This window comes from Triturus cristatus, chromosome 12 (assembly GCF_964204655.1).
Source record: "Triturus cristatus chromosome 12, aTriCri1.1, whole genome shotgun sequence".
Classification (NCBI taxonomy): Eukaryota; Metazoa; Chordata; class Amphibia; order Caudata; family Salamandridae; genus Triturus; species Triturus cristatus.
The window spans coordinates 135,619,526-135,645,580 of record NC_140595.1 but is presented as its reverse complement, the minus strand read 5'-3'; the positions used below and the strand labels follow the sequence as shown (position 1 = coordinate 135,645,580).

Below are 26,055 nucleotides of genomic sequence, written 5' to 3'. Positions count from 1 at the left end.
TGATCCAGGAGCGTTTCGTGGTTCACTGTATCGAACGCCGAGGACAGGTGTAGGAGGATTAGGAGACAGGTTTTGCCTTGGTCAAGGGCTTGGAGGGCATCATCCACGATGTGAAGGAGGTTGGTTTCCGTGCTGTGACCAGGTCTGAACCCGGATTGGAAGTCATCACGTAGGTGGAAGTTGGTAATGTGTTGGCTCAACTGCTGTTGCACACATTTCTCCAGAACTTTCGCTAGTGGGGTGTTCGATATCGGTCTATAGTTGTCAGGGGAAGCAGGATCCAGCGTGGGTTTCTTTAAGATGGGGATGATTTGTCCGGCTTTGAGAGAGTAGGATATCGATCACTGTAGTAGGGATGCATTGATTATTGCAGTCCAAGAAGGGATGATTGCCTGAGAAACGGCGGCATACAGTTAGAAGGGAGAGGATCATTGTAGTGATTGTTCGGGTTTAAGGAAGATAGAATTTTCGAGACAGAGTGTTTGTCATAGACTTTAAAGTTGGACCAGTGCGCTAGGTTTTTGGGTGAAGTGTGGGAGGGCAGTGCGGATTTGCCACATTTGCCACACAATTCATCATCTGCTGCATAATGTGCAGATTTTAAGAAAGACAATGTGTTTCTAGCTCAAACCTTCTGTTGCTTATTGCTATATTTGGGCGTTAAACTTATATTAATGAGGTGCAACCTATGACCAGACAGTGTGGAGTGTAAAAAAAGAAGAAAATAATTAAGCAAAGCTATTTCTAAATGTGCTGCATAGTTTTCCTTTTCTTGCTGCATAATTTAGTCAACCCTGACACATAACTTGGCCCTCCCTTGCAATTCCAGTAGCCCTCACTATTGTGCATGCCATTCCCCTGGTGAACATTCCATAACAGTTGGAATAAAACCAATAGGAACCAGCAGTCACAAATTAGCAGCCCCCCCACAGCCACAGGCATGAAGTGAACATTTCAATTACAACTTAGCATGCTGGCTCAGTTTCTTGCTCACTGCTGACATCGAGTGTACCCTGCAGGTTAGGAGCTGGAATAGCAGCAAGGCCAGCTCCGCGTGTCATGCCTCCGAGGTAAATACATTCGTGATAATAAATTGGGTACATAGAAATATATTTTGTTTACAGCTTCTAAAAAGGCAAAATTATATTATTTGGCGCTATACAAAAAACACCAGTGGCGGCTCCTCAGCTATGGCGGAGGAGCGTCGTGTCACTGCTCTGCAAGCAGTAGTTAAAGGCAAACTATAATGAAAATAACCAGCGTTATTATCATTTTAGTTTTACCTTTCCTCGGGCGGGGCTGTACTGCCAGAGCAGGGGCTAGGAGGAGGAGTGATTGCTCCACTCTAAAGTGCACATAGCTGTTTGGCCGGCCCTCTCGGCTGACTATAACAGTCATGCACACTTAGCATGTTGTCCACCCAGGCTGCATTACAGCCTGGGTGGAGAACATGCCCAGGCCGCCATTCCCCATCTGAGCGTCGAACCACAGTACTCAGCCCAATCGCAATGCTGCATTGTAGTGTTGTGATTGGTCAGTGGAGTCAGGAGCCTGGGTGCTTCCTGGTTCCTGCTCGTGAGGAGGTGCCGAGGGGTCCGTAAGGCAGCGGCCGACCGAGTGGCCGGCCTGAAGGTAAGAGGGTTTTTATTCTTTTTTCTGTATTTGCAACCCCCCCCCCTTCTGCCCCCCAACCCTTGCCTCTCCACCCCCAATAAATAGCGGCCGCCGCTGAAAAACACAATGTTGTTTGGGGTCTAAAATCTGATTTACGACTAGCTGGATCAGGGAAAAATAAATAATTTAGATTGTAATTCGTCAACAGTTATTGTCCCTCCGAAAAGGTCACCGTCAATCCTGTATTCTTGTCTTGCGTTTAGTTTCTGACTCCACATTGACAGTGCACTGGAACTTAGTGGACAGAAGGCCTCACTTCAGCGTCATAAAATCACATGAAATTATGAATCCCTGTTTTTGGTAGTCCAGCCCCTTTAAGACGCTGGACTGGATTGGTGTCTGTGCCTGTTACCTTCCCTGCTGGGATGGCTCAGCTGAGTGCTTCAGAGATGGCCTATGGCGAGAAGTCCTAATGAGCAATGGACTTCCCTACAGACCGGTAATTCTGATATTAGTCACCTTGGATGGCCTTCCAGATGACTGACTCTACCCAAGTCTTGCCGCCTTCTATGTGACTGACTCCACCCCAGCGCTACCGTCTGACAGATGACTGGCAATGCCACTGGCCCTTCGCCTTTGATGTCACTCATTACATTCAACCCCTATTGCCTACCAGATGATTTGCTCAACCCTACCCGTCTGTCTGCCAGGGAACTGACACTACCACAGTCCTACCGTTTACAACTGACTCTAGTAGTGGCTGGTGCCAGGGAAAAGTAGTGGGGCAGCGCAGTGGCCAATAAAAAAACAAAAAAACTTTCATCAAAAAAAGAATGTACCTGCCGCTTTTCTGATGTGCACAGGCTGAGACTCCTAGACTCCCTCAGGCCAATCCAGATGCTGCTCTCAAGCGGGTAGTACCCATGAGAGCAGCTTCAGGATAGGATGGAGTGGGCTGGTCTTGCACTCCATCAGGGATTGGCAGCCTGTGCCTGTCGTTGTTTTCCACCCAGCAACGTAGCTGGGTTGGAGAGATGTCAGTGCGCCGTTCAGTTTGGCCGTCATAAGACGGCTGGCCAAATCGACATGCGCACTGACAGCAGAGCCTCCCAGTCCTCCACCATTCTTCGGATGGCCCCACTCTCTAGACGCGGCTCCTGGCGAAAAATAAAATGATAATAAAACTGTTAATATCATTTTATTTTTCGTTTGCCTCTTCTGGCAGGGGGGGCGACGCTCTACCATAACGGAGGAACGGGGCTGGGTGACTGGTTCTACCCCACCCCGATCGCTTAACAATTAACTGACTCGACCGATCCCTACTGCCTACCAGTGATTGCCTCTACCCCAGCCCCACTGCCTGCCGGGTCACAGACTCCACGCTACACCTACCGTATGTCAAATAACTGATCCCAGCCCTGAGGCCTGAGACGTGACTGACTTTACCCAGGCCTTCGTTCGTCGCCGCGGACTGATTACATCCCAGCCCTTCCACCTTGTCAATGAATGCCTCTACCCCAGACACACTGGCTGAAACACACCACTGTCCCGACGAGCCTACACATTTATGGAAAAGCGTTTTTCTATGAACGGAATCTGTTGGGACCGAATTGGTTTTGGGTGCAGTCTTTGTCCAGGAGCTGCAGCTGTGTCATGAATGCACACCTCCTCCTGCAGGGTGGTGTGTTCCTTATGTACATTATTCGCATTACTTATCCATTAGTGTGCTCACCGTGACTCAGGTGTGGGTCTAGGAAGGCCGATGACACACGAGCAGCTCAGGCTGTCCTGAGACAGGCAGTGCCATCACCAGAAGGGAATTTTAAGGGAAATTTAAGCCACAGACAAAAGTACAGGGGGCCCTTATGAAGGAGATAGATAGATAGATAGATAGATAGATAGATAGATAGATAGATAGATAGATAGATAGATAGATAGATAGATAGATAGATAGATAGATAGATAGATAGATAGATAGATAGATAGATAGATAGATAGATAGATAGATAGATAGATAGATAGATAGATAGATAGATAGATAGATAGATAGATTGAATGGAAGGATAGACAGAATGGAAGGATAGATAGATAGATAGATAGATAGATAGATAGATAGATAGATAGATAGATAGATAGATAGATAGATAGATAGATAGATAGATAGATAGATAGATAGATAGATAGATAGATAGATAGATAGATAGATAGATAGACAGACAGACAGACAGACAGAATGGATGGATAGATAGATAGATAGATAGATAGATAGACAGACAGACAGACAGACAGACAGACAGACAGACAGACAGACAGACAGACAGACAGACAGACAGACAGACAGACAGACAGACAGACAGACAGACAGACAGATGTTAAACTAACCACACTGCTTTACAGTAAAAGCTACATGGAAAAAATGCTATGTTGGTAAGGTGTAGTGCCTGTTTGTTTTTCTCTGCCACTCCTGGCACGTTTAACAGCCGCGGTGATGGATCCCAAGGAGGGCCAGGATGAACAGAGTTGGAGCACTGGCCCCACCTGCCCTCCCCCCCCCCCCCCCTGGTGATACCAGTGAGGACAGGCAAGGTCCTATTGTAAGCTTCTCCAGTTTCTCCTTTGGTAGCATGGTGATTTATAACACAACAGTGGCTCTATACTGGGTCTGTCTGATTGAGCCTTAAAGATGTTTTTACACTATTTTGTTTTAAATAAACAAGAAAGCCACTCAGAACCGGTACCTCGAGATGACTTCGTGTTTTATTCAGAATGTGGGCAGAACTGAAAATCCTCAAATTTCTGGAGGAACCTCTAAATAAAGAGTAGATTTAATTTGCTGAATTTCTTCTACCCAGTGGGTGTTATTTTGAGGGAAATTCGGCCTGTGGATTATACCCTGTGTTTAGAATTTCCTCTAGAAACAAGGGGGCTCATTTACAAGCCCTTTTGCACCGCCGTTGCGTTACTTTTAACATGGGAAAAGGTGAGGTATCAGCGGCACAAGGGGCTTGCAAGGAAGCCCCTTGAGGTTTTTCAGTTCCCCTATAAGCTCCACATTAGGTGCTAAGCCTGATAATGGACTACTTTTGAAAAATTGTGCAGCCTGGAAGGTGTATACCAGTACTGGAAAATCTGTTAGAAGGCTGGTAGGACGGGGTTGGAGTCAGTCACGTGTGAATGAAGAACTGATCCATCGCCTCTTACTCTTCAGAGAGCTAATGCTATCAATCCTCCGGGGGCCAGTGCTCCTGCGTTGCTTATGGACACCTCTGATAGAAACTGTGACAATATGAATGACTGCGTTGCTTGTATGTGTCAGAGAGACGGACAGTGATCACAGGTTGTCATTTAATGACTCATGGGTGCGTGGAGGCAGCCAAGAACGTGATAGGAATGTGCGACAGGCATGAAGAAGAGGATTTATGGACTATCGCAGGCAGGTCTGAGACAGGCATATCTACCTACACAATATTGATTTAGTATAAGTGTCATCTATCAATTTAGACACAAAGGAGCATTTGCAAGAGATGATCCTGGCCAGTGGTTGAATTTTAACAAAAGATAAGTGCTGGGGCACAAAGTGTCTCGTAGTAGCCTGCCACTGGCACAGTCGAGTGCCGGGGCTGCTAAATACGAAGGCGCCCTGGTTATGGTTCCACCTCAAGCTCTTTCTTCACCCACACTATGCTTCTGGTCTCCTTATCTCACTCTTTTAGTTTCTTTTGTATCCTGTGTCTCCCCAGGACACCATTTCTTATCGTTTTTTTTCCTCCTTCTTCCTCTCCGTTTTGCCTTTCTCATTCTATTGTTGTGGGTCAAAGTCCCATGATGAATAATAAACGAGCACTGGTGCTCACGACCTGCAACCGGCAGCAGAATGTGGGGAAAATTGACCAGGATTTAGAAGGGAGATGGTGTGTCTAACTCTTGATTTACTCTTGAATTTTCTTGAGTAAGTCCCAGATATTCATAGAGGAATGCTTGTGAATTGGGCCATGGAGTGGAGTTTACGCTCTTTGACTGGGTGTTCTGGTGGCACAACCATCAATCTTTTGGCCCCCCATGAGAATTGTACCTCCTAATTTGGCAGGAGGGCCGCGGAGTCTGGAAACGGGCCATAATTCCAAGGATCTTATTTGCAAGAAATGCTAGGGTCCCCTAGGTCTTGTTGTTGGATAGTGTTGGCGATGTGCCTTCTGTGGTAAATAATTTAATTACCGGGACTTAATTTGATACAGAAACATAATAAAATAGCTCAGTAAATAAGAGGCAGAATCCGTGGTATTAGAGGTTCGGAATGGGCTTTATTCCAATGGTCGATTATAATCGGTTGCTCCAAGTTCCATCACCACGGGGGTTCAGGAAGTGAAGTACATACATTATTGACAAGAAATGACTTTTATAGAACATACATTACAATGAAGCGAATGCGGTAGGCGTAACAATTGATAAGGAAAATGACGATTCACATGCGTAACCGAAAATGGGCGTAATAAGGAGTAAAAAGGAACATAATTGGTTATGATGTCATATATAGGTGGATCTATAAGATAATACTTGGCATAGATGCGCGCGCAGCAGCATGACGTGTGATTGACGTGCAACTAGGGGGTGAAGGGGACTTGACATTTAGCTCTACATGTGGAGACAAAAAGTCTGGGGGGTCAAGTCAACCTAATCCCAAATCATATCTAACATCCTATGTTTAAAGAACTATGTTATCCACAAAAGAAGGACTCTCGGACAGAATCTATTCTATACTGCCTGTGCGTGCGTGTACAAGCGTCTAAGTGTCTATATGAGATGCAAGGGGCAGAAACCTTCCATGGTAACAGGGCTATGAATTACTTGCATAAAGACAGAGAAGCCGAGCCTTTGCTCAGTAGCTGGAAGAATGTTTACTTAAACTACTAGACAGGAATGCATCGGCTGAGGAGCGAAGCAGATAACTCGAAGGTGAAATACAGTTCTTGGCAGAGAATAGGCTGATGTCAGGCTTCGTGAGCCGCGCAGAGAATGAGACAAAGTTCATGGTCACAGATGCAGGCTCAGACTGGAGTTTTCAGAGGCAGAAGGCAAGAAGAGTTTGATGACAGAATCAGGGCCTACTTGCCTGGACTGTAAAATGGCATAAGTGAACCATATAAAGCCGGTGGCCTTTCATACTTAGGAATGGAATATCCGACCTATTCATGGCGGATCTGACAGAGGACATGTTGACGGTGGACGCACATGTGTTTGCGTCTTCATAACTGGAACTGGAGGGAACATACATGTACTTGTGATTCATACATGAAACCGTTGGGGTCCAAGATAGGGGACATAACTGATCAGAAAAATCCATATTTCCACACTTCGATCCTTTTGTTTGCAGTTCTTGGGTACTCTTGTTTGCTAAGGTCGTTTGTGCTCTGTTCCATAGAAAGGTCTGTGGCCAACGTTGGCCCATCTTTGTTAGGACCGTTTGTGGCCTTGGTGTAATGTTGTTTGATATGGCTGGCTTAGGTAACCCTCATAATGGGCGAAAGCAGGTTAGACGGCAAACCATCATTCAGCAATCCATTGTCTCGATTGGATCTCAGAGTAGGGGTGGGGGTAACTTGCGTAATTACGTGTAGCATAATCACGCAAAATTACCTCAGAATTCCACGAGATTACACTGAATTACTTGACTAGAGTAATTCTGCATTTAGTGATATTTCTTAACGGGAACATTTCCCCATACGTCCAAAATAGATGGGAGGATGCATTTTATGCTAAGAAATAGTGCTACATGCAACAGAACATGAATAGCAAGCAGTCGCTCGCGCTAAATGTGCTCTTGGGGTAGTATTTTCCCCCAATTTACCGACATTCAACACTATTTTCTTAGCACACAATTGCACCCTGCATCCATAAAGGACTCAAAAATAGAGTTAAATGCAGAGAACATGAATAACAAGCGCCAGTGGCCGCAAGCGCTTGCTAAGTGTGCTCTTGTGGTAGGATTTTTCCCCATATCACGCTTAACTATGTCAGTAGGAGTGGTCCAGAGGCGCAACTAAAGCCAAATTTTGGGGGGGGGGGGCCTAAGAAAAAATTTCAGGGGGGGGGGGTAATTCTTCCAGCCATAGGCAGAGTGGAGATGCAGGGGCTCTAAGGAGGGGTGAAAATAACAAAGCCTTATTAATAAGTAAATGGTCTTTTAAAGACCTGTGAAGTACTCGGGTGCGGCGGTGTGTCAGTAGGCCTGGGTGGTAAATTCCGTTCCGCTTGCGAAATTTGGGTAATTTTGCGTTCCGCGGAGAACGTGGTATTGACCAAAATTCTAACTTCCGCGGCTTCGCAGAATTTTCTTGCTTGTTCGCGTTCTCAAAATGCGCGTTTGCGAGATATTTCCCCCGAGCACGCAAACAGCGATCGCGAACAGGAAAAAAGCATCGCGAACAAGCAATTCCACGTGTTCGCAGAATTTCTGCGTGTCCGCGGAATTTCTGCGTGTTCGTGGACATTTTTTACCGTTTCGCGGAGCTTTGCGCAGCGCGACTACGCAAATTCCGCCCACCCCTATGTGTTTGTGCCCAGGAACCTGTCGCAGCCCGGGCTGGCACACATGACTGGGGGGGGGGGGCACATTGGTCGTTGCGCACCTGGAGTGGTCGCATAATTATCTGTAATTCCGCGTCAGAGAGTAACAGGGAATTACCGAGATTACTCCAGTGTGATCTAAATTCGGCCCAGGCCTACTCTAGCGATCCAGGTGATAGGGCAAGAACACCAATCCAGTTTCCCTGCGTTCACTTTAAAGAGTACATTTTATTAGTTTGTGCGCAGCAGTGGTCTCTGTGTTGCGCCCTAATACACTTAAGAAACATCTTCTGAAGCATTCACTCAGTTTTAGTGGCACGAGCCTCAAGGGTGCCTCTCGCGCTAGAGATGAGTGACGTTTAGATCAAAACAAACAGGCTGCCCTTGGAAAGGCAACCAAACCCTCTCCCTCAATGTTCTATTGCGTCACGCAAGCAAAGGTGCGGGGCTTTTCCCGCTTCCGGCCAAAAACCCTGGAATGTCCCATCTTAACCTGCTGGCGTGTGTTTTTTTGTTGTTTTGAAACCTCCCAGTTGTTAATCACCATCACCAAAGGGCCGGCGTGTTGCAACCTGCTGCTGATTACTGGCTGGCCGCAGAGGTTCGGGCAGATATTCTGGTTTCCTGTCACGTGTGACTGGCGCGAGCTGGGGTGCGAGCCGTCATTCCCTGTCAGGGTTGTTGGCAGCACGGAGCGCTGAAGACTCCGGGACGGGGCGACTGGCGAGGACTGTTGATATTCGGAGCGCCTGGTACACGCTTACAGGTGAGCTCTCCTCTTGACTCTCGCTCGATATAGGGGCGCCGCCCACCCTGTGATCTTATGCCGCTGTCGCTGGGACACCGCCGCTGGCCACTGGTTACTGCTCGATAATCAAACATGTTCATTCCTCACGTCTGTAGGCGCCTCCTTTCATCCACAGGATGTCTCGTCAGCCCCTCAACGCATAATACTGATGAACTCCCGAAGAGGGCTCAGTGTGTCTGTGATTGTTCAGTATCTTTGAGAGCCGCCTGTCTTCGCCATTCTTACAAGGACATTGACTTTATAGTATTCCGAATTTTTGGTCGAATCTTAGAAGTGCAAAGGTGTTTTCTCGAAAGCATTATACAGATGAGCGTTGGGTGTGGTTAGGATTATCTGCGATTGTCCAACACATCTGAGAGGCATTTGTGTCTGACAAAATTACTCTCACAGTATCTTGCAGCTGTTTCAAATGTTGACGTTGTTCGCACTTATTGCTTCGAATCCTTTTAACGATTGTGTTTGATCCTTGAACAAAGTGCAGACCTAGTTTCTTCCAGGGCTCAGTTCTGATGTGAAAAGACCCCATGAAGGGCCGATAAGGGTCTGGGGTGCTTATAATGTGTCCATATGACTGTACCTTTGTGTAACTTTGTGGGTTACTTTACATTTTGTAGGTTTTGCTTTTGAATGTCGCTTCATTGAATTTATATGGCAAGTCCTTTGGAGAGTTGAAAGTAAAAGTTGCTTTTGTGTGTTGTGTGAGAGAGGGATGCCAATGAAATGCTCCAAAAATGAAGGTTGGCACTTTCATCATGCCAACCTTGCCTCAGATGTGTCTACCCTGGCCATGAAAACGTTTCAGAGGAACGCCGTCAATTAAAATGCATGACATTGTTGCCTGAGACGCACTTCTTTCGTTCAGAACGCTGGACACCAAGGATGCAAATATCACCTTTAAGCAGACAAGCATTGGCAATATCAATTGGTCTGGCATATTAATGCACTGTCAAGCTAGGCGTAAAAATCCATGTACGGTAAGGGCTCCCTCCTGCCATCTGTGCTGCCGCCAGAGAAAAATGCCATAAAATATGTAGGTATCTAAGACACTTGAACAGCATTGTAATGGCATGTGTGTGCCCCTGAAAGGTCAGACTCAGCCAGCTGTATAATACACAAAATGATCAGGGCTGTGTGGAGGGCGAGCACTTTACTGTGGAAGCACACAACTTCTGTCCAATCAAAATATGGACTCCTGGCTCCCAAAATGTGGGCGGAGCCAAAGCCCCTGTCCTGCTGACACTCGCATAATTGTCAGGCAACAGATGCACAGTCAAGCCAGACCATAAAAAAATGAAAACATGTCAAAATGTTGATAAAATAATGAATACATGCAAGCTTATGTTCCTTAAGTTCGCCCGTGTGCGTGGATGCCTCTCTGTCAGGGGTGAACCCATCAATAGTACAGCAGGTGCAGTGGCAGTAGGGACCGCTGGTATGGGGGGCCCACGTCACCCGAGCTAGTGGCTGTATTTTTACTGCCAAACAAGGAGATGGGTGCAAATTGATTACTTTCATTAAAGCATGTGGCGCTTTGTTACGCCACTGGCTCTGGTTATTGTATGGGCGACACCTTCATAGAGCTCTTTATTTTTACCCTACAGCAACTGCAGCAAGCAAAATACTGCCTGCCAAAAACCCACAACTGGCTGTAGGTGTCACACATTATATGAGGCACGTGAACATCTTCATGCGCGTCACAATGCACCCACGCCACTCCCCACCCGTGGAGGACTGTCAGTCACATGTCCCAGGATGGGTGACTTCGTACCCGCCCTAATAACCCTATAAAGAGACTACCCATTGTGTGAGGGCCCTGCTCAGAATCAAAGCCATCAAACCGTTCAGCATCAAAGGCAGTGTGGCCAATCACCTTGGGAGAGTACATTTTCATCTTGCACAAGTTTGGAGTAAATCGTTGATGGTGCAACAGAGAACACAAAAAGAGGACCTCAAAATTCACAGTTCCGAGAAACCCGGAAATGAATCTCAAACTACTGCCCCCAAAATTATATGGTACAATGGTGTGGTATTTCAGAAAATTACATTGGGACCGCATAATTCTGTGATGCCCATGCCCAGAAGAGATTTGTATGCTTCTTGGGCGCATTCTTCAACTCGAAATATCCAGTGGCGGCTCGCAGGTGCGGGGCGGTGAGGCGGGGCAGGGGAGGGGCAGGGTGGGGGTTAGTGGAGTCAGACATACAGTAAATAAATAAATAAATAAAACTACTTGCCTTGCACTCGCCGATGCAGCAATAGTTTTATTTACTTACTTTACTCCATTCTGTCGTATGTCCGAGTCCCCTACCCCCCAGGGCCGGACTGGCCATAGCGGGCACCGGGCAATCCCCCGGTGCGCCGCAGGGGTGGGGGCCGGTTTTGAGCCCCTGGGGGCCGTTTTAGTTACAGGGCCGGTTTTGCTGTAACAAAATCGGCCGAAAACCGGCCCTGGCAGAGAGCTCGGCGGCATCCCTAACCCCACGGGGGGGGGGACCGGCCGAGCACTTTGCCAGGGCCGGTTTTAGTTCCCAGTCCGGCCCTGCTACCCGCCCCCCCCCCCCCGCAGCGCTCCCTCTGTGGGCCGCCACAATATCTCTGAGTTAATGCATGTTTTTCTGACAACAGAGCTTAGAAACACAGAGAGGCAATCACTGGCCTGGGTTACTGATCGAAGAAAACTGCATGACGATATGACCCAAGGGTGCAGCGTAAGAGCCGGGAGCTACAGGCGTAATGGCAGGAAACATGTTCGAGCTGCTCTTAAAAGGAGCAAATCTTGTTTTTGTATTATTGGTAAACATAAATACATTTCCAGTAAGACGTTTTTAAATCTCCATTCACAAGCCTCCCAATATTGGAGCCCTGTGCTACTAAACTAACTTTACACTCTTTACACTTAAAAGTGTGGTCTTCACTCATGACTGCAAATTTCTTGACCATCCTCTCCTTGAATCCAGTGTTTAAATTAGGGTCCGAGATCTAAACAACCTGACAAGTGCCTGACTTTACCACTTCACCTCCAGCCTTTCCTGAGTCCCGCCGCTTCTCCATAGACTCCTCCACCTAAGTGTGCTTAAACGAAAGGGGTTTAGTCAAAACCTAGAAAGAGTTTGGTAAGGTTTTATGTTAAGACTCAAAATCCTTTATGAACAATGGGCAGCAGATTTGTTTTTCAAATCAACAAAATAATTTTTGTTTGAAATGGTCTGTTTGTATTTTTGTTTGCATTGTTTATTTGCTAAGCATTACAAATGCAAAGGCTGTACAAAGATTACAATAAAATCTGGAGTTGTGAATAAGAAAATGTTTGTTAATGCCAGTAGAACCATAAAATTGTTTCCTAAAATTCGTGTTAAAAATACAACTAAATTTAAATCATAGATTTTTCAATTTAATGTACAAAACTGTACTGTGTAATCACAAATTGTATTAATATTTTACATTGGAAGAAGGGCGTGGCATTTCATACATTTGATACGTTTTAAAAACGTGTTACTTTTTAAGAATTCCCCAAAAACCTCAAAAGATCGGAGCCCTCATCCACCTGGAAAGTTTTCAAACCCATGGCTTTGGCCAGAAGCTTTCTTGCAGGGTTTATGTCTTTACTTAAATGTTGAAGAAAAGATTTAGGGATGATGAGTGGGCAGGAAGCTAGCGCAAGATGATAGAACATCACCATAGATGTATTTCCCCAAGTGCCATCAGGAACTCTTATCATTATTAATTAAATTCACTTTTATAGGATAGGTTGGTATCTCCGAATGCTGTCTAGTTCTGTTGGCCTTGTAAGGTTTTTGAACAATCCTTGACTTTTTCTAAAGATTAGGAAGGTATCTTAAAAACTACTGTCCACCTCATTCTCTGTTGTAGTTTTAAACTTGCATAAAGGAGAATCTAGCCTTAGTAAAATGTCCTTAGAGATCCTATTCCTAATACGGTTGTATATCGAACCACGCCCCTTCACGCATCCACAAACACGTGCTGGCTACAAAGAGCTCTGGATGACCCCGCCCAGCACCCGGTAGTGTTGACCTGAAGACCGTCAATGATGAAGCATGCCACTTAGTGCGCGTGAGGAGCTGGCATCCTTTTTTAATAAAAAGAAAAGGCTTTCCCAATTTTTTTTCTAGAATTTACTAACTCAGGGGTACACAAGCGACTCCTTCAAGTAAAGAAGTCGTTTTTTTTTATACATAAGAGACAGTTAGCGGGTACAAGGTTGCGAAGTAAGCCAGAATGTGCAAAGTGATTGCTTAGTGTGAATGGTGTACCTTAGACCGTGCATTTTCTGTCGCTTTGAAGCATATCTGAGCTTGTGTGCGTGGTAGGGAGCATGAGTGGTTGGACCTACGTGTGAAGTGTTGGTGTTGTGCGTGGGAGCCAGGGAGGTGCTCTGATCTTGACATTTAACTTGATGGGACAGGCGTGCGTGCTTTGTTTGTGGAGAAGACAAAGGAGGATAAAATAGTGTGTAATTAAGAATGGGGTCAGGGACGCTTGGGAGGGGCACAATAGAGTCTTCTGGCCCCTGTGGTACTTACTTCTGATCTCTCCGGCTCAAGTGCTCTGAAGTGAATGATTGGCAACATGGAAGTGCTTTATAAAACAATTTTTATTCATAAATCAATACGTCTGTCACTTCCACTGGATTAGCAAAATTTCTACAACATTCCTGAGATTAACACATTCTAGATATTACATTATATACAAATTACTTGCTCAATATTTAAATTTATCAGGGTTATTATGTTTGGGGCTAGTGGGTTGTTTTAGGGTGATAGCTACTAGAGTTAACGTTGGGGTTGGATGTACTCCTCAGGTTCTTGTAGAAAGGTTTCGGGGTAGATGGGGTTTCAATGTATACTGTAGGGGCGGGATCAAGCGAGGGTAGGTTAAAGTGATGGATTTCCAGGAATGGGTATTCTAATGTTAGGTGCAGGGGTCACGGAAACGCTAGGTCAGATTGATGGAGTAACAGTGATTATGTATAGAAGGGAGATGATCATAGCAACAACATACACTCCAACATACACCCCATGGTAGTGGTGTTGTTCTAAGGACTCTATGGTGTTTTGGCCAGGATCACAAAACCTGGGTGAGAGGTGGAGCCAGGATTAGAACTTAGATCTCAAGCTTCCGCATTCAGCTCCTCATTTCACTGTATAGTTCAATAAAATCGTTCTCCAGAAATTAGCAAATGACATCTTTTCATTGCGCACTGACAAAACGACTATGGTAAAATATCGTTAAGAAAAAAAGGAATTACTACCGAACAACCGCGGTGATGTCAGCAATTGGGGCGATTCATATGGGGGGGATACTCGACCTTGGACATATTCATATACACCCCTCAATGGAAAAGAATGTTTTGAACAGAGCTATTATAGCTGATTCATGTTTATATCATCCTCCTTGACATGTCTATGAGAATGTACAATGTCATGTCTTATAATGTATATTAAATCCAAAATCAATAAACAGATTAAACAAAAAAAGAAAGCAAGGAATTATAGATACCCTTTATTGTGTGTCCTAACAGGGGTTTGGTAAAAGGGCATAGGGATCTAATTTGTCCTGAGGAATGCCGGAGATTTAATTTTGAACCGGCAGAAACATGTCGACTGCTATGCAGAATGGAGGGGTGGTGAGCACTTAACTACCTCACTCCACCACCATCCATTTGGTATATAGTTTCTTCACATATATATATACCTTTTTAATCTGACTGGGGAATCCAGGAATAAAACTATTATAGAGATATCCCTGGGTCAGTTTTAAAATTCATTTTTTCTGCACCAAAGGATCCAGCCTTTTTTTGTTTGTTTGTATCATTGTTGTACTGTTTACCCCTCCCTATTGCTCCGCCTCTAGCGTTGGTCTGCGCAGAGGCGTTAGTAGCAGCCCGATGATGAAGCATGCCACAACTTGTTGTGGGTGAGGGAAGTTTTCATAAAACATGTGTGCTTTCTTGTAACATTCAGCAATTGCTATTTGATTTAGGCCGTTCTTTCACCCTACCTTCTGTTTTGTGTGTTTTACTTAATTCTTGAGGAGGATGAGGTAGGGTTTGTACCTTCTCCCCATTTTCTTTATTGTGAGTAATAAGTGACGGGTAATGCACAGCTTTGAGCTTGCTGGGGTTTGTGCATTTCATAATGTAAAGCATGGACCTCTTATCCTCTAACTTAAGTGTCTCTAATACGCTGTTGTTTGGGTCTTGTACTAAGATCACACCTTTGTTACTTGCTCTTATCTTTATTATTCATTTGTTGATTTTGACTACTATATTGGTGAGTTCATGTGGAAGTCAAGTCTATCAATTTGGTAATCTCTGTTTGTACCTGGCTCGTATATGTGACTCTATCTTTTGTCTCATACTTATTTCTTAAATCCTCCTCCTGTAGAGCTCTCTAATACCTCGCACTATATAAAACGTCATAAATAGATAAAAATAGTACTAAAACAGTATTGTATATTTTAAGTTGTATTTATTTCAGCATGTAAAGTTTGTGTTTCTTGCCCTGTGAGCTACAGGCTGTCAGACCAGGTCATGAACTAGCGCACACAAATCGGGAGACACCAGGTAGCCCATACAAGCAAGAATGATTACCCCATATCTAAAGTTGGGTGGTAAAATGTACTTCAACCTTCACTTGTGGGGCTACCTGTGCTGCAACCTTAGTTTTTCTTCTTATCCTATTTGCTTTGGCCTACATGTCCATTGAGAGCTGTGACAGCCCACATCTTTCCGTGCCAGCTTTGTAATCTATGGAGGTATACTCACGTTAAGGCAGATCGCTTAACGAGATCCGCCCAATGGAATTCAATAATGATTGTTTATAGGGGCTGCAAATAACAGGTGTTTCTGAGGTTTTCAATTTACAGCACTTCCTTGCAACGCTGCCCTGCACCAAAACCTCTTAAATGAGGCCCCATGGTTGAATTCCGTAATGTCTCCAGAATGCTGAAATGGGTGGAACGCACCCATTTCAACTTTCAGACAAAAATGTTGTGGACCTCTGGGATGAACTGTTTGTGGCTTCATATTCCTGAAGACACTTATAGAAGAATCACATAAAGAGCTAACTAGGAAGAAAAAGGACCCAGTTAAGACTGAAGTTGCCACACAATTAAAAGGCATCATTTCAGGAAGGAATGATTGTATATGCATCTTAAGCTGTACTTGTGTCCATGGCATTCTTGGAATTTTCATGTACTTATCTATTGGCCAAAGAAATATGGTGCCATATTATTTGACACAGGAATTTTGATGGATAACGTTTCTGGCTCTGTCCGTCTTTTGGATTTATACTCCGGCGCGGTAACTTTAATGATACAATCTCTTGCACATTTATTGACTGACCATAATCTCTGACACAATAACTCTGATCTAGTTGCTAAGAACCTTGAAACGACAGGGAATATCTTGCATTACCTAAGCTGAATATCAACATTTTCTGAAACAATACTTAATTAATCCCAAACCCACCACAAAATTTGCACCAAAATCACTTGGGTTGCGAAAAGCCTTTTCCAGACTTAGCTAGGTAGGTGAGTGAGTCAGTCCTTTCCAAGGGATCTTAGATACACACAGAGAGCGGGTGGGACTTAGCAACTCATGTTAAAGCATGCTATGCTTTACATGTATATTAGAAACTGGTTTGACAAAGTGTCCATTAATTGATCCAATACTTCCAAGATTTGCCACAGAACCTGAATGTCTCAGCTCTGCAACAGGACATACATTATTTACCAACTAGTGGCACTTTAGGGAACACAGATGGGTAGAGTGATGAAGAGTAGTGGTTAGATGTTCTTTCAAAAATTCAGGCCAAACCCAGACCCTTACTTCCTTTTCCCCAGCAGAACCCTGTAACAGCCTACAAACTGCACGCGGAAGAAATCAGTATAACACAACATTAGGTGCCTTCCTTCCCTCTCTCAGACTCTAGCTCTCTCTCTCTCTCTCTCTCTCTCTCTGTTCACTCGTAGCTCTTTGAAGTGACCCAAGCGCTATAGAAGCACAGCTTGATCATTAGAAACAATGGATGCCCAGCGGAAGTAGTCCGCAACCAAGAAAACAGTTCTTTGCTGGTTTTAGCATGAAGGTATAGAGCACAGAAGTACTCGGTTCTCTGTTGGGAGCTACTAGAAGCTTGTGATATGGTTCCTATCAAATCTGAGAGTTTCAATTGAAGCGATGGTTCTAAAAGTGAATAGCGTTAGTGGAGGGAGCACAATTGCAACACATTGTGACACCTAAAAGAGCCTTCAGTCTATTAAAAAAATTCTTAGCTGTGCTGGAAATCGACAACGAGCCCCTGAAAATCAAAAAAGTAGTTGACGGCAGAGAAAGAAGAGGGCGGATTTGTGAGGGGCAGAGTCAAGAAGAGACTGAGGTTCTTATATAGAGTTTGGCAGATGGCGTACTCCGTCACAAACGCGTTGCGGCCCTCGTCCGCTCTATTACAAGTGTTTTAAACCGCGTGGCACTCGTAACACGGCAGGCAGCGTATCCACCACGTTTTGACAGAGTATCCTGATCGTCAAACTCTACATAAGGTCCCTAGTCAGTAATAGTCTGCATAGGCCTTGCCAGTATATGTGTACTGCATCTTTACAAACTCTGCCCGCAAAGAAATTCACTAAAAGGTAAACTGTTGCAGTAAAGCTGTTTTTGATTCCTTTACTGTTCACACACAGACCACATTTGACAAATGCTGCTATATTTAATCAATTTACTGTACTAAAATATCCACATTTGGTGTAAATAAACTCTCTTGTGTGCTGCTATAAAACCATGAAATGTTACAGAACAGCTCAAGCACTGCTTTCCTCATCGTTATGTATTTGCCATATGGTTTCTGGTCACCTGCTGAAGTTGGGTTTAGAAGCTAAGTGGAATTGTTAAAGGTAAACAAAAATCAGTGCATCCTGATAGATTTTTAGAATGCAAACATATTTTTTGATAAGTGGGAGGTTGGATGCACGATGCCTGTCCCAGGGCTCCACTCCAAGACCACAGAAAAATATATCGAAGAGATTTAGACAAATTCATTTTTAAAAAGAAAAAACAAAGTAAAACAATTGCATATATGTCTATCTGCAGGTGCACTCTGCCCCGCCAACGGGGAACAACCGCAAAGCATGGAAAAGTACATAAAGGCATCCCAGCCCATACTTCTGCCAGTAAACAATAATACAATTAGAGAAGTCTTGTGTTTTGTCTGCCTCTCTCGCATCTTAAAAAACACAAGAAGAAGAAGAAGCGGGGCTTTCAACCAAAAAATCCAGAGAAAATGATCTTGGAACTAAAATATAATTACCTAAAAACCAAAATATCCTGAAGGTAACTATGTGTTGGTAAGTATAGCTTTACAATACTTAACTCCACATACATGTAACTTGACAATATATGTATCTTTAAGGTACATAGATGCGGAGTTGAGAATAGTAAATCTTTACTTCTGTATATACATTTACCATCTCCAAATTTAGGCCTCACTTTTTGCCACAAAAATATTTTGTCTTCTCTAATATAGCATACAGTCAGCTGCAGAATACACAGAGGAGGGCAGGTGTTCCTCCTGTTCCCGCTTTCCTACCCACAGCAAAGTTATTGTGATTTATCAGCGAACCTCCAAATAGCTGATCAAAATATTGGTGGCGGCTTCTCCATTGAGGCGCTAGGGTGATGGGTCACCAAACTGTCTCTCCGGGGGGCCTCACGCTGCATCTCACTGCATACATATTAAACCTTTTACATGAAAACAAACAATCTCACAAATCATTTGTTTACATGTAAATAGCTGTAATGTCACCTTTGATACAGAGGAGGGCTCCACTGGCTGTTCCCCGCATGTGTCAGGTGGAGCCTGTTTCAGCCAAACTTCACACAGGCACAATACACATCAAACATGCTCCATCCACTAGCTTCAGGCAGTGCAGCATGTCAGATAATGCGTGAGTGCATGTGTATGTACGTTATGTGCCTGAGAGCGTGCAACCGTGAGTGTGCGGCATGCGTGAGATTGTTCAGAATGATACCAGCAAAAGAAAGACGCAAACAATAGAGGTGGGTAGGCAGCAAATAAATAACTGATGTGAGCCTTAAAAATATTTGTCTGTCAAATCATGAAACAAAGACCCTGTCATTGTATGACAAGGCGTTTTAAAAAAAAAAATGTGTTTAACAAGCAGAAGCGTTTCACATTCACCTTCGCATATCATATTATGTCACTGCACTGAAAAGTATTTATCAAAAGGGAGAGCTGAACTGATAAACAGTCCTTCACCCCTCCCTCACCTCCATGACAATGATATTAGTGAACTAAGAGGCAAGTAAGGGACCTGTGTGCCCTATATGTGGACTAGATACTTATAATGCACGGAGTACATCTATTGTCTAGTGAAACAAATACAAGAGAGATTTTTGTAGAACTCTCATCCTGAACCCACAATTTTTAAGGTGCTTTCATATGTGACAATGGAAGAAAAGAAGGCTTGCCGAAATAAAATATTTGCCCAGGATCACATGATTTGGTCAAGCGAGGAAGCCGAGAGTGATCCCAGGTTTTCTAGTTTCACATTGTACAGTTCAGTTTCTGGATGCATATCCCTTACTCCTGTTTTACATAGTAGGTTAATGCTTTGTCTTTCATTCTTGGCAGAGGTAGATCATGGGGGGAGGCAGAAGCCACATGCAAGCTCGGTTTGTTGTGTGTCAAAGAAGACCTCGATCTGAGCAAGCGCCTGATTCAAGCCTACGGTGGCTTGTCCACCATCTAGATTTTTTTGTCAATGTATGAGATAATTGCGATGTAAAATGCTTCATTTGGCTGTATTCCTTTTTTCAAAATCTTTGTGGGCAGGAACCCCCCCCCCCCGATTCCCAAACCCACCTGAAGAAATGTAGCTAATTTTCTTCCCTGTCCTGCTCAGTCACAATCAACAACTTTTTTTTACGCCCACCACTTTCCAAATTTACCAGCCACCACTGCAAAATATTAAACAAGTGAAAACGCCTGTCCGGGCAGAAAATGATGAACAGCCTGGTTTAAAAAATGTGAAAAAAGTGAGTAAAGGTGCCTCATTTTCCCCTTGCTCTGTCCTGCTACCTAGCACCGGGACAAATGAAGCCACAGCAGGCTGCATGTGTGTGTTCCGCCATGTATAGTGCAAAAGGGCACACTTACGCCAGTTACCAGCTCACTGAGCCACTTCCTGGAGACCGGGTCTGAGTCAATAAGACCTACCTGAACGGTCAAAGATAGTATCCCACACAATATAAACACTGCTTCTGAGTCAGTCAGATGTGTCATAACCCAATGAGGGTGGGCATCCCGCCAGATGTGGTGATGCAACATGGGAGGGAGTTTCCCCGCACAGAAAAATATATTTCCTAAACTGACAGGAGTGGTGGTAGGGAATTGTGCGGGTGGCAGGATATGTCTGTGTCCATCAAATCACACCATGTTGGACTGTTCTCAGCAACACTTGTCAAACATTCCAACAGAAAGTGGCCTCAAAGAAAGGCTCTGGCAGAGGTGAGCTTGTTTAGATTCAAATTACTGAACCCCTAACAAACTAGAAAACTGCTGGCAATGTGCAAACCAAACAATCCTGTTTGAACATAAGTATCTTGAGTACACCTCCATCCACTCCCAACAAACTTATATCACAGTTAATTATCAAAAAGAAACCATCAACTATCTCCACATTGCTTTCCATACACTCCGAATCCTAAACCGCACTTAAATCCAGTCTGAGATGGAATGCACAAAGACAGGCCCAGAAGGTACCCAAACATACCATTGACAGCATGCATGGCATATAAGTACATGTGTCATAGAATAACATAATGTCGCCTTATAGCCTGCCATAGTGGGCTATACCAGCCATTAAAGGCCCTCTCCAGCGTTAAAGCCCCTCGCCGAAGGCTTTTCTTTGAAAGGCAGCACATGCATCAACGCGTGCTGACCTCCGCTCCCTTTACAGGAGCACTATGCTGCTTGCACTGCTGCACGCGCACGCTTGATGCTCGCAGTAGGAACAACAATAAACTTGGACCACATACCCCCATGCTGTCTATCTGCACTAATATGCAAGTTAGCCTCCTCCTACTCTAACACCTAAACGGAAGGAGGCTAACCAATAGTTAATTAAACCACGAAAACTCCATAAACTTGCTTTAAAAATTCTTCCTCTTTCTTTTTAAATTCCCAAAACAACAACACAAACGCCAAAGCACACGTTTCGCTTCTGCAAATTAGAAGCTCTTCATTCACAAACCTTCCTCTCAATCACACCTTCCGCAATATATCAGTGAGACGATAGATTAAAAGGTACTTATCTGAACAGAAGCAATATTTAAAAGAGGAGGAGAGTTCTACGTCAGTGGCATTTATCGATTGTTTGAGTTCCAATTTTGGATTGGTCTTGTTTGGAAAAGTTCTTTAAATGTGCTGCTGCAGAAATGGCAAATAAAAGGTTATGTATCATGGTAACCTCAGGTTTTGTAATGAAATCCCCTCGGGCTCCGTGAGGTCTTTGTTCACAGCTCTGAACTAACATTGGAATGTTGAGGCTCCAGGCTTCTACCGACCATTAGAACATTGGAATGTGGAGCACTACATTGTAGACAATGGAGTGCTCCGTGCTTCTACGGGCCGGTATAGGCCCGCAGAGCAACATTCCAATGTTTTACAAAAGCCTCTCGAAGCTCAAGGGGATTTAAATCCCCTCGAGATTCGAGAAGCCTTTGTTTAAATTGTTAGAACATTCTGCCCTCTAGTGGCAGAAGGTTCTAATAGCCTTATAGCCCTTCGTAGCAGGGCTATACCGGCTATTAAAGTCCCGCTGCTTTGTTAAAGTCCCTCGCCTTCGGCTCGGGCCTTTAACGCTGCAGCGGGCCTTTAATAGCCGGTATAGCCCGCTACGGCGGGCTATAAAGCTATATTAGAAGCCCGGAGCCTTCCATTATCTTCAATGGAGTTCCCAACATTGCAATCTTCTAACAAGTGTTTGTTGCCTGAAACCTCATAGGACTGGTGTAGAGCCTGTTACATATCATAAAAATACTAATACAAAAAGACATAGGCATTTTCCATTAGGAGATGGTTTAGTACGGTCAGCAGATGACACTGGCTTGGTGTGGGTTTGATTCTTGCATACAAGTACCAGTGTTTATTTACTTGCAGTGCATTAACTAAACACTCAGACTACAAATCAAGCACGTGACTGTAATGGTTTTAAAAACTAATTAAATAAAACACCAAAATAGTACACTGTGATAATGTCTTTAATATGCCCCAAAATGCGCCTGTAAGATGTTTTTTGGGGCTACATAGTTTGTTTTACATTCTTTAGACGAAGGAAACATTTCTTCACCGCAGCCTCTCTAGCACGGAGCAGAAGTTTAAGGTGCGTTTTTTGGCCAAAGGAAACCTCTGTTCGATCCTTTCCCACCTCTCATTCCACAGGTGAAGATGGCGTGCTTGCCTTCCAACCAAAAATGGCAAGGCCTTTCCACCCTATGCCCCATTAGCATTCAGTAGGTGTGGATGTTGTGTCTGTTGGCCAACAACAACCTCTATAAAGCTTTTCCACCCTATGTCCCATTAGCATTAGAGGAGGTGTGGAATGAGTGTTTTTTGGCCAACAAAAAAACCTCAATAAGATTTTTCCGCTAAGCATGTGTGGAATTTTTGTTAGGGCAGTGTACCGTTGGCAAATTACAGAAATTAACCTTAAGCAAAATTTCAAACATTTTCACCATTTTGCATACCTTTTGAATTTCCCATGATTTTTCCCTGTGGGAGATTGATTTGAGTATGAAATATCATATCTCACTGAGAGAAATGATTCCTCGGCATAGGCATTTTCCATCTGAAGCATCTCCTGCCTTTATCTCGCGTGGCTTTTCTGCACAAGGAAATAAATTACTTTAGATGCTGACAAAATATATTTCCCGTAGATTCCTTAATTTCGCTGACATCTTTTGGCAAATTGCACTCCTACTTTCCTCCCCATCCCATACAGATTTCAGGGAGTGCTGAAGAGGTGTTTTTTTTTTTTTTAGCCCAGCATTTTTTTTTATCTCTGTCTAACTCTAGATAAGATACTCTCGTTTCACAAAATATAGGAATTAAGGCAATTTCGTTCTTTACAAGTTTTCAAGACCGAGAAAACGAACTAGTGTTTTGGTTTCACACCCACACACATTCCAACGCTCTCAAGAAGTGTTGACCCTGCTTTCAACTGCTTCTCAGCCGGCCTGGCCTGTACACCCTGCATAACTTGGGGTTGGCTATTTTTAAAAGCACTTCCATTCCCACGCATCTGGAGGGCTGGCCAATGGAAAGCAGATTTGGGCTTAAAGGGATATTGCAGAACTAGGCTCGCAACACACACTCACACGCACACATGCACACACGCACACATGCAAACATACACACACATGCACACATACACACACACTCTCTCACACACACACTCTCTCTCGCTCCCTCTCTCACACACACACACACACACACACACACACTCACACACACACACACACACACTCACACTCACACTCACACACACTCTCTCACACACACACACACACACTCTCTCTCTCTCTCTCACACACACACACACACACAAACTCACGCACACAAACTCACGCACACACACAGACACACACACACACACGCAAGATAGTCTGCCCAAGTGATTTGTGGGAGGTGGTAGTCTGTTTCAGTCTGTGTTGACAGCAGATTTGTACACAACCCCTTGTGCAAACGATGCCAGTAAACGAGTGACTGTGATTGCTACAACACGCTGCCAGGAAGCCCATGTGGAGATAGGGCTTGCGTCAGGCAGTATGGTGTTTTTTTCAGGATACCCACATAAGATACATTTATTATCAATTTAAATGACCGTGAGAGACTTTGTGCGGTGCTCAGAGAAAGTGTGGGCACTCCATGGTACCCTTTGACCCCGCCAGTGCAATCTGATGTAAAGTGATAAAAAAAGGATTTCAGGACACCTTCAATGATTCAGTCGATTTTGTTATATATGTTACTATTTATCACATTATATCCAAGAACCAAGATAAGTTTGTATCCAAGCCAGCCCTTGTTTTGCAGCCACTCCACTGCTTTTCAAAGCCTTGATATACAGAATTCAAAATATCATATATTGATTGCCCTTAACCAGTCCTGTCATATTTGAAACATATTCTCTATTTTGATTATTCAAGTGTTTTGTCTAAGTGTTATATTTAAAAACGCTTGCAATAACTTTAAAGACATTAGAATATGTCACCGATTGAAACCAATTCATACTTTTGATGAGATGGGATCAAGAGATGCTATTGATGAAAATGAGAGTTTCTCATACAGGACATGTATCTCATTTTCTCATTTTTGGGGGCTATATTCATCACAATCTTTATTTGGGTTCCAATGTAACTGTTTTACTTTTCATAGGTCTCTCATGTGATTTTTTTTTTTTTTTTGTGGTTTACTCTCATTAAGTAATCCATTAGAGAATATGTTTCAAGGATGACAGGATTTTTAGGGCCCAACAGTTTGTATGTTAGATTATATGCCTGTTAGATATTTGTAATTTGATATGTTTGTGTTTGTTAGACATTAAAACAAAATCAGTGGAGGATTTTATTGTCTTGACACACGAGTAGCTGCGGAACACTTGTTGGTTGCACATGGCATGAAAAAGCCTTTGGATACTTGAATATTTTATGGTAAACAAATAATAGATAAATGCAAGAAAGTGAATTATTATTTTGGGTGGGTGCCTAGCCACCATAAGGAATAGGAACACCTCTTGTCAGGGTGAACCTTCAAAAGATCTATATTAACCCAAGCTCAAACACCTGGTAGCGGTGGAACGGAGTAGTTAGGCTTAAATTAGAGCAGTGTGTTAAGTATTTATGCAGTAGCAAAACAGACATAAAGTCATAAAAAGCAAACAATAAAAAATTACAAACTGAATTCGAAAAACTGTGATAAACAAATTGATGAAAATTGGATAAGGGGAACCAGGGATATGAATGTTTAAAGTTGGATACACTAAGTGCATTGGTTCCCGTGAAAAGGCTGGAAGTTAAACTGTTTCAGAATCGCACTTCCGAAACGTGTACCTAGTGACTCTTTGGAAGAAAAGTGTTGAGATTTCTTCTACATCCCAACGCAGAGTTGGACTTTGGAAGTTTTTGAGAAGAAAAATTCTTCTGAGTGGAAGGCTGCAGAAATTGTAGCCGCTTGTTGAACCAGAGGTGTAGGTACCTTTGAGGCGTACAAAGCTGAATTTCAGTCTAACACTGTGGAACTTTTTTTCAGCTGATCATACTGTAGTTCTGAAGCTCTGGAAGAAAAGTTTTGGAAAGCATCCAAACTTTCTTCTGGTGCCTAGATAGTCACAGAAGTACACTTCTAAGGCACGGGGACCTCAAGGGAAGGCATATAGAGAGTCTGAGGGTGTCAGGCAGAGGCCAACAGCAAAGTCCATTCCAAGTCCAGTTTCCTACTGGTCACTGGTCAGATGGCCACTTCAGGAAAAAAGGCCTCTTGCAGCTTGTTGTGTCCTTCTAGCTGCACAGGAAGTCCGTCAACAGACCCTTGGAAACTTTTTCTTTTGTCTTATGTACAAGATTGAGCAAGTCCAGTCCTTCAAGACTTAGATGAGGTCAGTAAAAGCAAGTCCAGTCTTCGTATCTTCAGCAGGTCCAGTAAGTGGTCTGAGGAGGTGTTGTGGGGTGCCACATCGATGCCTTGCACCTGCTAGTGGATGGGGGTGACTCCTGGCTTTTTCCTAATCCAATGTGTTAAAAGTTCCCAGGGGCAGACCTGCACATTTTTGCAGCAGTTCCTGTTTGCCCTACTGCAAACAATCCCTTAGTGCACATCCTTTCCAAAATTCCAAGATGGGTGAACATTTCTTCCCTTATACAAAGCTTGTATGTCCACTCAGAAGTGTTGTCAGGGTAATGTCCCTCCTCTAGGGTCACTTTAAAACCGGTCCAGAGGGGGGGGGGGGGGGTTCCCCTCCAGGTGTCATTTGAT

The 26,055-nt window shown here is 43.9% G+C and overlaps 1 protein-coding gene across 3 annotated transcripts in view; it reads left to right on the top strand.

Annotated features, from left to right (window-relative positions):
* The window catches only part of SEMA4A (semaphorin 4A), a 283,525-nt gene that overhangs the window by 109,495 nt on the left and 147,975 nt on the right, over positions 1-26,055 (top strand). The window contains exon 1 of one of the 3 annotated variants that reach the window (XM_085638557.1): positions 8,816-8,944. The exons of the other annotated variants lie outside the window; for them this stretch is intronic. The gene's annotated coding sequence lies outside the window, so the exon portion shown is untranslated. Of the gene's footprint in view, positions 1-8,815; positions 8,945-26,055 lie in introns of those variants that run through there. 3 annotated transcript variants of the gene reach the window in all.